This window comes from Acipenser ruthenus, chromosome 1 (assembly GCF_902713425.1).
Source record: "Acipenser ruthenus chromosome 1, fAciRut3.2 maternal haplotype, whole genome shotgun sequence".
Classification (NCBI taxonomy): domain Eukaryota; kingdom Metazoa; phylum Chordata; class Actinopteri; order Acipenseriformes; family Acipenseridae; genus Acipenser; species Acipenser ruthenus.
Window position 1 is genome coordinate 70,694,027 of NC_081189.1, and position 15,800 is coordinate 70,709,826.

The window sequence follows — 15,800 nt, forward strand, 5'->3', positions numbered from 1 at the left end:
AACACTGTGACAGAAAAACTAACCACTGTGTGTGTGTATGTGTAGCTCTCCAGAGAGAATGTACCTGTTATCATCCAGTACCCAGTAAGGTGGTTTTATTATGATGTAATGTCCATTGCAGGCAAAGGTGTACTAATCCTGAACTAAACAGCATTAAAGTTTATGAATGTTCCCTTCACCATCCGCCTACACTACACTGTTTAATTTCTACAATGTCAGCACTAATGCTTCGTTTTCCTGTTTACCTTGGACTATTATCATGAAAGGTGCCATTCATGGGGAAGAAATCGTTACTGGAACATGGAATGTATGCCTGCTGCGCATTGCAACAGCCTATACAGGCAAGGGACTGACCTACGCTTTTGAGAAAATGACAGAACATATGCAATGTCATAGCTACAGTAGTCCAATGAGGTAATGTGAAAAATCAATAAACGCAATAATAATTAGCCTCTCCGAGAGGATACTTTTATCACATGTTGACAAAAACTTTATAGCATTAATTCGTTTTTTTTTTTTTCTTGCTGGTGTTCGGTTACAAAACGCAGTGCAAGTGAAACAAGAACATCTCCTTCAAATGTGTTTTTATGTTCAAATGATACGTAATATTAGCAAGCTATGTCATCTTCAAAAGCCCGTAAGTAAATGGGTTTTGAAGTTTTAAACTACTTTAATCCCGACTTCCCAGTGTGAGACAGCTTAAACCAACGGAGGGAGGAGCGAAAGGCGGCACCACCGAAACTCACCTAATTCAACGCAACGAAGGTGACACACTGTTCCTCATTTTCTGGAATCAACAACATATTTTTTAAATTCCTAATATCGAATACCGATACACGAATAAAAAATACAAACAAGAGTTAGCAAAATCTGTGGATTTACGGCGTGTTCTAAAGGAAAAAAATTAACTCCTGTGTTGTTTCGCTATCTGAAGGATATTTTTAAAACACAAACACTGTACAAACTACAACAAACCCCGCTTTACCTGCCTGCTGAAGCGGGTAATGTAAATTGCAACCGGAAAGATATTTGTCGTTGAAATTGCTGACGGAAAAAAATCTACAAGGAAACCTGCTCGGAATTAGAAAGAAGCAGCTGAATGGTGAGTAAATGTAATTGTCTGGCACATCTTTTCCTTTTACTAAACTTACTATTTATTTTACCCATTATACAAACGGTTTATATGGCTGTAATGTAACGTTATCCGTTTGTATTTGTAACTTTTTAATCAATCATTTTTTATAAATAAAAGATTAAGAAGAATGTTCAAGTTTAGATTTACGTTACAGAATGAAAGACTGTATGTAATCCTCAGGGAAAGGGCAAGCTCTGTTTGTGTGAGTGCGCCGCAGATAAAGTGCTTGCGTGGAGCCCTGCATATTTATGGAGATGTAAATTGTAATGGCAGTCAAGGTTTCAATGTCTTAAAACGATTGGCTATATACGCCTTGTGCTATTTAAAGAATTATTATAAGGGCAGTTTTTAAAAGATTGACAGGCAGGACCACATCACAGGAGAGTATTGTAAACAGCAATGAAACTTCTCTCCCTGCGGTGCCATGGAAACTTGATGAATCACACACCTATCTGTGGCAAAAAGCTAACTATGGGAACACAAGCAGTTGTGGCTTAAAAGATAAAAAAAAAACACAAGCTGCCAACACAAAACACGTGTTGAAAAGATTATAAAATCAATGTGCCATTTGATGCGCATCACCATTAGCCGCCGCCTTCTTTTTTTAAAAAAAAACATGCAGATACAGCCTGTTTCACAGACAGGGCAAAGCAGGTTACAAAGCCTCATGTGCATACTGCCATGCAAATATGTATTACAATGCTGTTATTGATTAAAACACACACACACAGTCCCCACATTGAGTTTAAATAAGCATAGTAAATACTGATACATGAAATCTTCGGATTTTTTTGCATAACATTCCAGGGATGGAAATAAGGCTCTTATTGCATAACAGTTTCACCCATTCCAGGTTTTATTATTCCAGCTTGATTAGCCACAGTGTATAGGTAACACGCTTATTAAAACAGTAAAACCAGGAAAAGATCGAACTGCTGTGTAATGGGAGTATTCCATAAAGTTAATTTCCTAACTAATGACATTTGATGTGTCTGACCAAACTGTTAATCTCTTTTGTGTGGTATACTTTTTAATGAATCTCAAAAAACAAAGGGCGCGATGTAAATCTGGTGATATGGATCAACGACCTTGTTAGAGAGCCGAACTACTCAATCAGCGCACCGCCTTTTGTGCTGTGCATCATTTGCTGGAGTGAAAAGAAAGGCTCATTAAAGTCAATCTTGCTATTAATCAATATGATTTTTTTTAAATGACATTTGAAGGCAACTAGTTTTGTTAGGAATATACTTTAAAAACTGCCAAACCTGCTTATAATGTCAGGCTGTTTAGAATGTCAGGCATTTCCACCTGTAGACTAGAAGTATGTACAGCAACAAAGTATCAATCTAGGCATTACCTAGGTCATACAGGTTGATACAATTAACTTGTGTCATTCTGTCACTCTTGCAGTTAACCCTTTTGTGGCCAGTGTAAATGTTTCCAAGTGGGAAAGACTATACAGGTAATGGTTGAGGGGCACATTTTTACACGTTACTTGTACTTTAAACAAGAATGTCGTTAATCTCTCACTAGTCTTTTACAATGTGTTAATAGTTTTCCATTGTGTTTGCATAGTCCAACTGTTTACACATTATTTATAGCCTACAGTACAATGCAATCCTATTCATGTTAAGTTGTTGAAGGGCACTGGTCTCTTACAACCCATATTTGAAAAAGCTGATGCAGGCCTTTATTGTATTTTTTTTTTTCGAGTGTGTGTGTGTGATAGGTGAATAAAATATTCCATCATTCTATTCATGCTGAGGTCTGATAACCGCCTGACTAAATATTGATGGACATTACATAAGCAAATGAGATGTCCTTTTTTTGGAATACCATGTTTTGTAACATGGAAAAGAGAAATAATAGCAGATATTATTCTGCTTGGTTTAAACTTGAGTGACTAAATTCACAAATTTCCTTCCTATATGCTGTTAGTTCATAAGGATTAGCAGAGGAAGTGGGAGCGAGTGGTAAGGTCATCTGAAGTTACATATTCTTGAGAAGATGGTTAAATAAACCAACGGCACCTTCTCCAACAAATAACTGCTGGCAGCTGGGAAAAATAACTGACACACCCAAGATAATAAAACACAACAATAGCTGGTTAACATAAATGGTAATTTATTGCTACAAGCCATTTACAAGGCTACCTCAACACACACACTACTTTCATTTCGGTGTATGTCTACATTGAGAAAACCTGAACTTTTCTGTTCCTTCATGCTTAAGTATCGCACTCAGACCATGCAACAACATGAGCAGACATTTTTAACCAATTTACATTTTTCTTGTTATAGTAAGAAGGAATAAATCCTTAACTATCGCTCCCCCTGTAATCTCACACACCGCCAACACCCTTTCTGTCTGGGGAAACAGGATAAGATCTGGTTACTTTGAATTTCAAAGCACCCTTTTAAATTCAGGCTTCAGCTGGGTGGGGGGCATGTAAAAGTACCAACAGCCAGTAACAGATCAGAAAGGCAGTACCATTGGTTACATGCCAGACACAGGGGTGGGAACCACCCTGTGTTAAGGGGTATTTAACATCTTGTAAAGTCGTAAGAACTTTCAATCTGTCTGTTCTGTGCTTGGGACATGATTACCTGCATTAAATCAACATCACCATGTTCCATGTTTCTTATTTAATAAAGGAAAACACCTGCATTTTCATGTATCTGTTTCAGTGCAATGTAGTTTCTACATTGTAATAAAGAAATACACTTTTTGAAAAACATTTAAATTTAATTTCTGTTTCTTTAAAAACAATTCTGGGCAGAGTAAAAAAAAAAAAAACATTAACTTTGATTCATGTATGTAGGGTTACTCTTAAATGAATTCACAATCCAGTCCTGGTGTACATTTCTATGGTAAACAGAGCATGACCTAGAAACTGAGCTGTCATCTGTAAGAGCAGAACATCCCAAAAACTGGGCTGAATTCAGAACAGCAGAGTGCAAGGGCGCTGGAACTAGGGGTGCTGGGGGTGTGGCAGCACCCCCTTGCTTTGCATGGCTTCCATCATATATAGGGGTTACAGTTTCGTTCAGTGGCTTTCAGCACCCCCACTATAAAAATTTTTCCAGTGCCACTGGCAGAGTGGCCCAGAATTTGGGACGTTAACTGGCAACCAAAGTGTCACAGTACTTGGGACATAGCCTGAGAACAGGGGCAGTCTACATGTAAAACTGTGATTACATCAGAGATAACAAAACTGTAGTAGTGTGCAATTTAAATATTTGCAATTTAAGTAAATCATAGATGTGTGATCATAGATGTTTGAAAGAAAAAAGTACATCACCACAGAAAGCCAATTCTTACATTCGTCCATAACATGATAATTTATATAAAGTAACAGTCACCCATAGTTTGTTTTATTAGTACAGCAAAATACCACATTATATTTTAATTGAAAGGTTCTGGAAAGCAGATATCTCTCTCAGTCTGATCGCAATGTTAAAAATGCCTGCAAGCTTTCTCACTCGTGGTGACATCATATTCCTCTGACAGACAGGACCAATCAAAACGCGAGACTGTTAGCAGTTCCATCCCAAAAACTGGGCCATGTCATACCTCAAAGTAAGACACACGTTTTTTATTTTTTTTATTTTCCATATTTTCCATATTTATTTTAGTTAATTAATATGTTTTGCTGATGTCGGCGGGCTACTTGGTTGTCCCTTGTGACCCGGTCCTTGAAGAGCCCTGCTCTAGAATAATGCCTTTAATTTCAACCCTGCCTAAGTCAACACGTCACCCCCCCCCCCCCCCCCCCCCACCAGTAGAACATATTTAGGAACTTTAAAAAAAAAACAAAAAAACAGGACTGTTCTCAATTATAGCTATGTGTGGATGTACAGCACATTTAAGTCGTATCATCTTGACATCTGAGATCTTTTTTTTAGCTGATCCTTGTTTTAATTTTTTTTAATTTTGTGTGGAGTGGGTGAGCATATATATCTGATAAGCATGGCAAACCCATCAACCAACTGAGTTGCTATCTCAGTAGCCACCAGCCAACAGACATGAGATCACATTTCCTGTGTCACTAACAAGGTTTCAGACTTTACTGCCATGCCAACTTTAGACCTGACGATGTCCATAAGCAAACAGACTGTAGTTCAAATCTGCTAGTATTGGTATTAGCTGACACATTGTATTAAATGCTCCTGGGGCATTCAGCCCCAATTTAGGACTAAGCCCATAACCTACCAGCTGAAAGAAGTGTTTTTGATGGCATTATTGGTTTGGTGTTATTGAAAGACACTCATTTTAACTCCGTAATCTTGAGGTTTGGAGGTTGTGGGGGGTCCTGATCATAGCCAATGTCTTTGTGACAATAGTATAGAAACGTTATGATCTAGTTCTGTATGTTTGGAGCCTTTATAATCCTGACTTTGTGATCAGGGGGGGTATTAGTGATCAGTATTTGTGTGGCTTTCCAATTGGTTAGACTTCAGTCCTGGCTTAAAGGGTGCAGATGAGGAATTGAACCCACATTTATCCCCTTCAAAAAATATCTGATTTATTTGATTAACGGCTGTGGTAATCTAACCAAGAACCCTTTGTAATGGAACACTTCAAGTGGTTAATTTCCTGACTTGCTATTTAAAGTAAATGTAGGATTGTTTTGTAAGGGAGTAATTATATTTAAATAATAGACGTTTCCCAGAGTCAAAAGATTGATATGTAAAAGGTCAAACTTCAATTTACTGAGCTATAATAATAATAATAATAATAATCATAATAATACATTTTATTTATATAACGTATGTCATTTAAAAAGTGTGCTCTATAAAAATTTAAGTGACAGCAAGGGCTGTTTCCTAGTAGCACTTGGAAATTCTGTAAATCTGCAATATGGTTATTAAACTGTAAGATGTAGTCGTCCTCTTTCCCTTCAGTCAACAGTCACTTCTGACTGCTTGTCGGAAAAGTTAAGTGAACTAGCGTTGCTGTTACTCCTGTTATGCTGTGTTGCACTGCTACTGTAACTGATATGAAGCAGCTGTTACACCTACTGTCTAAGTACAGCCGGTATAACACTTGCAGCCTTGTCAGCTCCAATTGACTGGCTTTAACCTCGCCCCTGTCTCAGCTGCTATATGCAATATGTACCCCCTTATGTGCTATGTGCTGTCTGATTAAGTGTAAGAAGTACTGGTGGAGAGTCATGGTGGTGTTGCAGTTGCTGCTTATAGGTTTGTTTTTGTTTTAACCCCAAGCCAAGCACATTACTGTCTTCTCTCACATTATATTTAGAGTGTCCTACAATAATGCTATTTGTTCGCGGCTGTTTGTCAAAGGTGCCATTTCCCTTACACTACTCCACCTGGGATGCTTTGTTTTTGTTCACATGTCTAGTTTACATGAATTCTAGGAAAAGCCCCACCCCCCCTACCCCTCCCCTAGCATGGTTGGTGTTTGGTTCCTATGGACATTGCAACCAGAGTTAGAGAGGCGTGCAGTGTGCTTTAGTTACTATCTAAGCAGTAACCAGGTGATTTGTTTATGCACTGCAGGATCACCTTTCTGAATCTGTTTGCAAAGGGCAACAGTCTGTATTGCAAACAGGCATGGCTGCAAGAAATACATGGAAACTTACTTGTTCATGGAAAATTACTTGTTCGGAAAGGTGTTGTTTTTTATGTTTTTTGTGTTTTGTATTTACAGTATTTTGGAGTACTGTATAAGGATTAGAATAGAAACACTATTCTGTTTAATATAGATGTGATTTGTGCACCAGGTGCTAAGCGATTTGCCTGTTCAGTGCAAATATACATGACAGATGGTCCGTTACGAGCAGCTGAAAGCTTTTCAGACAGACACCAGAGATTTTTAGCAGCCTGAGTACTTATGTAGTATTGGACCTCTAGAAAAAGCTGTTGATGAAAACCTCACTGGTGTGTCTATATTACAAGCTATCTTCTTTGTGAAGCCTGAGCATAAACATAGAAAAACTACAGACTGACTGAACTTACATCACAATGGAAGTTAACGGTGCATTGACAGGTGCAATTTAGTGGCATCATGAGTCTAGACTTGTATTCACTCAGAGCTGGGCTGAGATCACCAGAACTTAGTTCACTACATTCCTTCAGCTGGATTGGAACCAGATTTTGTCCTAAGAAATTACATTTCCACTGGGCCACCAAGGTGCATGCACCAAATACAGTGGGTATCGAAATAACCAAAAAACAAACTGTGGATCTGAAGACGGCAATACAAAAGACATATTTTAAAATACAAAGTACTCTAGATGGATTCACATACACTATTAGAGGTGTTATTGATCTTGGTAAAACATATCCCTATTTGAATTGTTTAAGAGGTAAAAGTGTTAGGACCTGCCACTGTTGAGTTTATTTGAATAGTCCCCAGTATTTGTGTAACAGGTTAATGATGCTGGGAGCCCGTCAGCATCACATGACCTGTGTTAGCTGTACTGAGTGTTAATAAGCATAGGCAAGTTGTGGAGCAAGAAACAGTCATGGGAGTTATAAACAGATTGTTGATGTAATCCCCAACTGCTTTCAGAGGATTACGAGCCATGCTGTAAAACCAGGGACGAATTCTCGTTGTATAATATTGTGGGAGTCTCAGACTGCTTGTGGGTGCTTTGTTACATTATTTAGCAGACATCTCAAGTTGGCAGGCTTTATTATATGCAATTTGAAAGCCTATTTCAGCCATGACAATTGAAGCAAATTATCTCGTTTGTAATATGATTTTTTACCAATATTTTCAAACATTTAAAAGTGGAAAAATGAAAGTATTGACAGTGCACTAATCATATTGTAATTCTTTTTTTTTTTTTATAAATATCTAATTTTTTTCTTTCATCTTTGTCTAAGTTGAGTTTCTTTGAACGTTAATAATAGAATAGATTTCTTTTTTTTTTTCATTTTACAGTACTATGTTGTTACCTGTTTGGTGAGGTGGAACTACGCTGCCAAAAGTTGCCTCTGGGCTGTTGCCTGGCTATACTTACAGTTTGTGTTCAGTCTTGATACTTTCATGGAGACATTTCAAGCTAGGGGGATTGGCCAATGCGTCCCTGTTGGTGGGGGATGGGGGATGGGTGGTGGGGGGTGGGGGGGGTGGGGGGTGGGGGGGGTTTGTGTTTGCAGCCCTTCTCTCTCCGTGCACTCTCCCCCAAACAAACATTTTCCTTGTCTTTTATACGGTGTGACCAGGGATAATTGACTTCAGTAATTCAGTTCACACTTGGCCACATTGCACACTTTTCCAAACATCACAAAGCAATTTATCAATTAAACAATTTAACCATTTAAATCACATGTGGCTGTGGAAAGGCAGCCACAAAACACCCATTCACCAAGGACTTGTGGTGAAATAACTCTCTGTCCAGGTGGGGCACCACCACTATATAAAGACTTTAATCGGTCGACAGCAAGTCACAATCCATCAGAAGACTCATTTAAAAAACCATGTCGTAAAACCGATATCTGTTCTGCCCATATCATTTTATGTCGGATTTCAAGAACATCATGTCACACGCAGTTGTACCTGTAATTTAGATATTTGAAAATTGCATGAAATACTTTTTTCTATACCACTGGAAAAAACAGATAGAGACCGATTACCAAGTCAATTATTTCACTACAAGTGCTTCAAATGCTCACCTGTAACCCATGAATGCTTGTTTCAGAACTTTGCGAGAATCATCAGTACCTCTGTAGCCCTATGACAAGCTACTTGCATATAAAGATTATACACATTTTATGATTTATGGATTTATTTGTTGTAATCTGGTGCGGAGTTGGGGAATTATTATAGATGGTGATAGACAGGTGGTAAGGTGCAAAACACCAGACACAGAGAGGCAGTGATATGGTTTGAACAGCACGGCCTCTGTATATTTATTTTTTAATAAATAAGGCAGCAGATACATTTTTCTTCTTTTAAAGAAATTAATAATACAAAACAAAATAAACAAAAATAATCTTCTTCTATAAATTACCCCAGGACAGGTAAGCCGTTTTCCCGGGGTCTTTCCAAGCAAACACAACCAAACGATAATAGGCAGTCTGTTAGTTCAGGTTCAAAAAGGGTTGTTTTACTGGGGTCGGGTACTCATCCAGTCCTATAGTCCAATCCACTACTCGAGGTCCAGTTCTGTTCCAAACTCATAGTCGATAAATCCTTTGTTTGTTTCTTTCTTTCCTTCCTTCCTTCCTTCCGTCTCTCTATCTCGATCTCGATCTCTGCACGCCTGCCGTCCTCCAAGTCCTTTTTCTCCTCGTTTGCCAGTCAGAGCGTGCTTTTACACAGGTGCACTGATCCGCGGCACCTGTCTCTTGCTGAGCTTGTTAGTGCTGATGAGAAATGACAAGAAGAGTGAAGGTACATAGCATCCATCAATTACCCTACCCCGTGCCAGATTACATTATTTATACACATTTTATGGTTTCTCTTGGTTTAAACTCAAACTATTTGCTAATATTGTACAATATAACCCAAAACAACATACATGTGTGTTCGTTAATGTTTGTACATTTATTAAACTGTGAAGGAGACAGATTACCAAGTCAATTATTTTACCAGAAGTCCTTCAAAGATCAGTTTGTTCATTTGTGTCCCACAAGGGGTTTCAGCCCTTCAAAGATGGGGCCATTTTCAATACTTTCATCCTGAAGTCTTTTTGTGGGGTCATTAAATCAGACAGTAAAGTAGGTAGACAGTAGCAGAGCTGCATACAGAAAGGCAGTAGGAACACCTAAGCAATTATAAAGTGATATCTCTTCTACTTTAGAAGGAACATGTACTTAAAAATCACTTTGACAGTTGGACAATTTTTCAATTTTAAGGCCCTCAGCAACACAGAAATACTGAAGCGGTGGTACTTGTGTTGCATGGATTCTACAGAAGACCTCCCTGGCTATCTGTACAGAAACATTCATAGGGCTACTGACATTCTAAATATAATTTTTTCGATCCTCAAAATAACTCCAAAATGAGATGTGGTTTCAAGTATGACTACCCCCCCCCCCCCCCACACACACACAAAAGGGGGTGTATCTCAGCAAATCTTCATCATTGAGCTTAAATATTTGGCCTGGTTTCATACCTGACCTGTGTCTTCCACTACACAAAATGTATGCAAACTCTAAATCTTGAGGTAGGGATTTTCCTGGATTTTGATTAATTTGACACGGAATGACCGACTAATTCGTATTGTTATTAGTAGCCTATAAGCCAAATGCATTCTGTCCATTTTTATACAAGTTAGTCAGGGGTGCAGTGCTAAATTGTGCACAATTACAAACCACCTGCACATTAATAGAATAGGTGTGTTCCCTATTCCTATACAGATGCTCAGAATAAGCTGGAGGGGTTAGCGGCACATGTATGCAGTTTATTTCTCCCAACACGCTGGGGAAACCAATGTCATAGAAATTTGTTTTCAAGACTTGTAAGTACACCCTGCTTTTAGGGAAAAATAGGTATTTTGTTGTTCGCCTCAAAAATGCATTGAGCACAACTGGCAACGCACAAGAAAAAGCAGACTGGGAAATGCCAGCAACAATTGCGACTGTTTAAAACATGCTTTCAAAAGTTCTTAACAAGTTGATGCAATTGTAAGTGTTGTAACTGTCTGCAGCTTTCATACATCTCATAATAATATTTGAGAACCCTCATTTGCACTATCTCCGCCCCCTTTTTGTGAATGTAATAATTACATATTCATCTAGGTTTGAACCACAAAGAAAAACTGCTGCCGCAAAGCATTCCCTAAAAAGTCGCTAACAGCATTGCGCATGTTTAGCACATTTCACCCTAGACTTCCGACTTTTTTGCGACTATTGCGACAGGCGCAACACTTTAGTACATCTACCTCTATATCGTCATGCTGCCTCACTGTAATTAAGCAACAATATCAATTTATCAAAGGGTTAACGGATTTATTTCTTTCAGTTTAGGGGCAACTTTAAAAACTTGTTTAGTGTTGTTGTGGTAAAAATAAGGAAATAAGGGGATAACAGCAATTGAAGCATATTCAAGTTAGTTACAGTAAATGTTTTTTTAAAAATCTGAAACCATCGTAAACATTTCTGAACTACTGACCAGAAAAAAGGATCAAGTGTTGCAATTTCTTTTGCAGATTGAGCAAGACTTTTTTTTCTGGACTCTTCGACAAACAACTAATCATGTTATTGTTTGGATATTATTATTATTATTATTATTTATTTCTTAGCAGATGCCCTTATCCAGGGCGATTTACAATCGTAAGCAAATACATTTCAAGTGTTACAATACAAGTAATACAATAAGAGCAAGAAATACAATAACTTTTGTTCAAGCAAAGTACAAGTGTGACAAACCACAATTCAATAATACAGCAGATAATAGTGATAGTTACATCAGGATGTGATTAAATACAAAGTACTACAGGTTAAACACTTGGCAGATTACAGTATTCTGAAGTACAGGATTAAATGCAGTAAAATAGGGGGCAGATAAGAGCAAAATAAAGCACATTTACATGAAGGGTGATAGTGTCCCAGGATACAAACAGAGGAGTTCTACAGGTGCTGTTTGAAGAGGTGAGTCTTAAGGAGGCGCCGGAATGTGGTCAGGGACTGGGCAGTCCTGACATCTGTAGGAAGGTCATTCCACCACTGCGGAGCAAGGGTGGAGAAGGAGCGGGCTCTGGAGGCAGGGGAGCGTAGCGGAGGTAGAGCTAGTCTTCTCGTGCAGGCGGAGCGGAGAGGTCGAGTGGGGGTGTAGGGAGAGATGAGGGTCTGGAGGTAGCTGGGTGCAGTCTGGTCAAGGCATCTGTAGGCTAGTACAAGAGTCTTGAACTGGATGCGAGCGGTGATCGGGAGCCAGTGGAGCGAGCGGAGTAGTGGAGTAGCGTGGGCGAAGCGAGGCAGAGAGAACACCAGGCGGGCAGCAGAGTTCTGGATGAGCTGGAGCGGACGGGTGGCGGACGCAGGGAGGCCAGCCAGGAGGGAGTTGCAGTAGTCTAGGCGGGAGAGTACCAGGGCCTGGACCAGGAGCTGGGTAGCATAGTTTGTGAGGAAGGGTCCGATTCTTCGGATTTTGCTCAGGAAGAATCGGCAAGTGCGTACCAGAGTGGAGATGTGCTGGGAATAAGAGAGGCAGGGGTCCAGGGTGACTCCAAGGTTCTTAGCTGAGGAAGAGGGAGAGAGTGTGGTAGATTCCAGAGGAACAGACATAGAGAGATCAGAGGAGGGGGAGGAGGAGGGAAAGAAAAGGAGGTCAGATTTAGAGAGGTTGAGTTTGAGGTGATGCGAGTGCATCCAGGAGGAAATAGCAGACAGACAGGTAGAGATACGGGAGGAGATGGTGGAGTCAGAGGTGGGGAAGGAGAGGAAAATCTGAGCATCGTCAGCATAGAAATGGTATGAGAAACCATAGGATGCGATGAGGGGGCCCAGGGAGCGGGTGTAGAGAGGGAACAGGAAAGGACCCAAGACTGACCCTTGGGGGACTCCAGTTAAGAGAGGGTGAGGTGTGGAGGTTGCTCCACGCCAGGTTATAATGCAGGCGTCTGTAGTCTAATTGCTGTAGCTGAAAGGGCACTGCAGCCATAATGGCCATGAATAGACGTACATTTTGAGGTGCATTACGGCAATTGACAAGGGCACATGACACCATTAACACTGTAATAATAGAAAAAATACCTGCCAAACACACTTTTTGAATTATTAAAATATCAACCAACTCTGATAAATGTCCCCACAGGTAATCATTATGTATATTGTGGCAGCAAGAAATAAAACAAATACAACAAAGCATTTCACTTTCTTTTTAAAATGTGTATAATAATATTATTATTATTATTATTAGGGCTAAAACATTAAAACAACGGTCGCTAGCTATTATCTTTTATATTTTATTTTGCCTTTATTTATACTTTAATTCTCGACTGTGGTCAGGACTGCATGTCTTAGCAAATGCCAAACATGACTTTAAGAACTTGTCGTTACTAGTAAAAAAAAAAAAAAAAATAATAAAAAAAAAAAAACCTTACCCAAATGTCATTCTTCTCCGCTGATGATGTGTATTTGAATGCCTATTACTTATGATGTTGTGAGTTGGGAAGTCTTGAGTCATGCAGTCTGTTGAAAACAAGTCAGTATTATTTCACTTTGATGTATATTAAAAATATACACAAGTATTCGCTCGGGTAACCCAACAAGGAGGCGGGTCTCTCTGATATGGGGAGAGACGAGAGAACAGCAAAACACAGATAAGGTACAATTGTTTATAAATGTACAGCACTATGAAGTTTAAACTATGATAATGGATCCTTAATACCTTTGTTACTACCATCATCATTGATATTGGCTTTGGTGTAAGGTAGCAGTGTGGTCTTCTTCTCTCTGTAATGTTTCAATCAAAGAAAAAAAAATGAATGGCTTGACAGTGGGAACTCCCTGCCAGTTGGAATTTAATTTAAAAACATTCCAAGCCCTATACTGAATTTACAAGGCAGTAGAACAAGACCAATATGGATCAACATGGTGAGAGTAATTCAGCCCACCTGCTGACAAACAATACCAAACAATAGCACAACAGTGTACAAATCATAAGTTTTGAGGATTATTTAATATAGTCTACTGGTATTGAATATGTATTGATTTTAATAATTTAAAGTGTCCTCTAGCACTACAGTTTGACATGTTAATGAAATGAATCCTCCCTCAGGAATGTAGTAAACATTGCACAATGAAAAGTTACTTGTCCGGTTTGACTTGTTCTAAAGCACCGGACACCCAACTGCACCCTGAAGTGACAGCATTGATATTTCTACTCTGGGAAAGCACTTGAATATTAAATTAAGTAGTTATACAGTGAACACAGCATGGTAAGTTTTGATTGCTCCTAGGAGTTTTTTTTTTTTTTGTGGCTGATTTATTAGCTTACGTTTTCCTTGTATGGCTTACTTCAGTGGAACATGTCTTTACTATTATGATGATATGCACTCCTGTTTTAAACAGACACAGTGGGTGATATAATGTAGTGCTTGAGGAGTTGTGCTGAATTTGTTTTTCCTTCTAGTGTTGGTATAAAATTCACTTGGAAGACCAGTAATGTTTAACAGTTTGTACAGAAAAAGATACTCTGGGTCTGTATATAAAGTAGATGTATTTATGTACAAGCTGTTTGTATGTAAAGTAGATGTATTTGTGTACAAGCTGAATTTTATGAAACGTCACTCAGCAAACAGGTTCACGCCACTCAGGCCTGCTTTGCTATTGGCAATATGTGTGCCAGTGCTTTTATAATGTACTCTGTGACCAAAACCAAAGAATGATGCCAATTTACAGTAGAGGAATGTTTTAAAATCTATAAAAGTAAGAATTATTGTGTTCGTGGTAAGGAAATCCATCAGCTCTTGACAGTACTAGACTAGTTCCTTAGCATTTCTTCTGATTTTCACTATACTGTTTCATTGATTGCAGGAAGGATAGAACAGCTCTTTGTTGATTGGTGTTTAATTTCTGCTATCCAACCGGGGAGTGTATCAAGCATACTGCATATGATTTTGTACTTGAATGGCTGCATTTGCGCACACTTGAAAAAGGTGGTGTTACAGAACGTGGCCTATGCAGAGTATTTAAGTGAAACATTAGAGTTGATAAGAGTCCTTAAGTACTGAATGGGCTACTGATTTGATGGAGGGTATTGCTGAAAAGCAGCTGGTTTGTTCACAGCATTTGATTGTCGTAAGTTAAAATCATAGAGAGGAAGCTGGAATTGGAACATCGCTGACTTAACTGGCTGAACAAAAACTGAGTGCATTACATAGAGATTTGCTTCATTTTTGGTTGGAGAGGGGTGGGGGGGCTTTTTGTTGCAGGATTTTCTTTTAAGAAATTTGAATTAATTTTGGGCATATGAGAATATGTATGAAGTGAGCTAAAAATACACTCATTCTATCATTCTAACTGGTTGACAACCTTGGTTGAATCCTAACATCACTCAATAACAGTCCTATTGGAAGGTATTACAGTGAAAAAAATAAATAAATGGAGATATTATTTTCTGCAGCTGAATTGCACTCTGTCCTTAAGTCTCAGCCTTTTGCTCCATGTTTCCTTTGTTTTACGATATTGCAAGGCTAGACTATAAATCAACAGGGTCATCTTGCCCTGTGTCACATTACCTGTAAATATTTCAGAAGGCAGTGACATATTAATGACTCTTTGCATCATTCAGTTGCCATGGCTGCTTATGTCATGTAAAATATCTTACTGTGGCTGAGTAAACGCCTTTGGTTCAAAGAGCACATAAACCCATCTAAGCAAATGTCATATCATAAAGAATGACGTACAATAAACTCTGCATTACTGTATAGGGCTGTGATTGTACCAAAGATTTCTGCTGACACATAAAACATAAGTCCGAATGTCAGCCTTATAATGTACAATTTGGTGTATATTAATGGAAGCCATTGTTTATTTTGGTACCATAGAGACTTGATTGCTTTGCACAGGTAATATAATTTTGGAAAAACTGATGAATTCTAGAATGTACGATTATCATGATGCTGCATGTTGATGACCAATCCTAGTAATTTCTTTCATAGGTGTGGAAAACCAACACCTTGGCCTATCCCAGCATTGTGCAAGATGTCAGATGAGTTGGGTGTGGCAAACATAGTTGTAAG

At 38.8% G+C, this 15,800-nt stretch overlaps 1 protein-coding gene across 5 annotated transcripts in view; it reads left to right on the top strand.

Annotated features, from left to right (window-relative positions):
* Positions 1-555: 555 nt before the first annotated feature.
* Positions 556-15,800, top strand: part of LOC117421401 (FHF complex subunit HOOK-interacting protein 1A-like) — a 51,202-nt gene continuing 35,957 nt past the window's right edge. For 2 of the 5 annotated variants that reach the window (XM_034035780.3, XM_034035775.3), the window contains exon 1: positions 556-1,102. The gene's annotated coding sequence lies outside the window, so the exon portion shown is untranslated. Of the gene's footprint in view, positions 1,103-2,574; positions 2,598-13,886; positions 13,995-15,800 lie in introns of those variants that run through there. The other 3 variants (XM_034035781.3, XM_034035776.3, XM_059028812.1) reach the window with 2 other exon arrangements.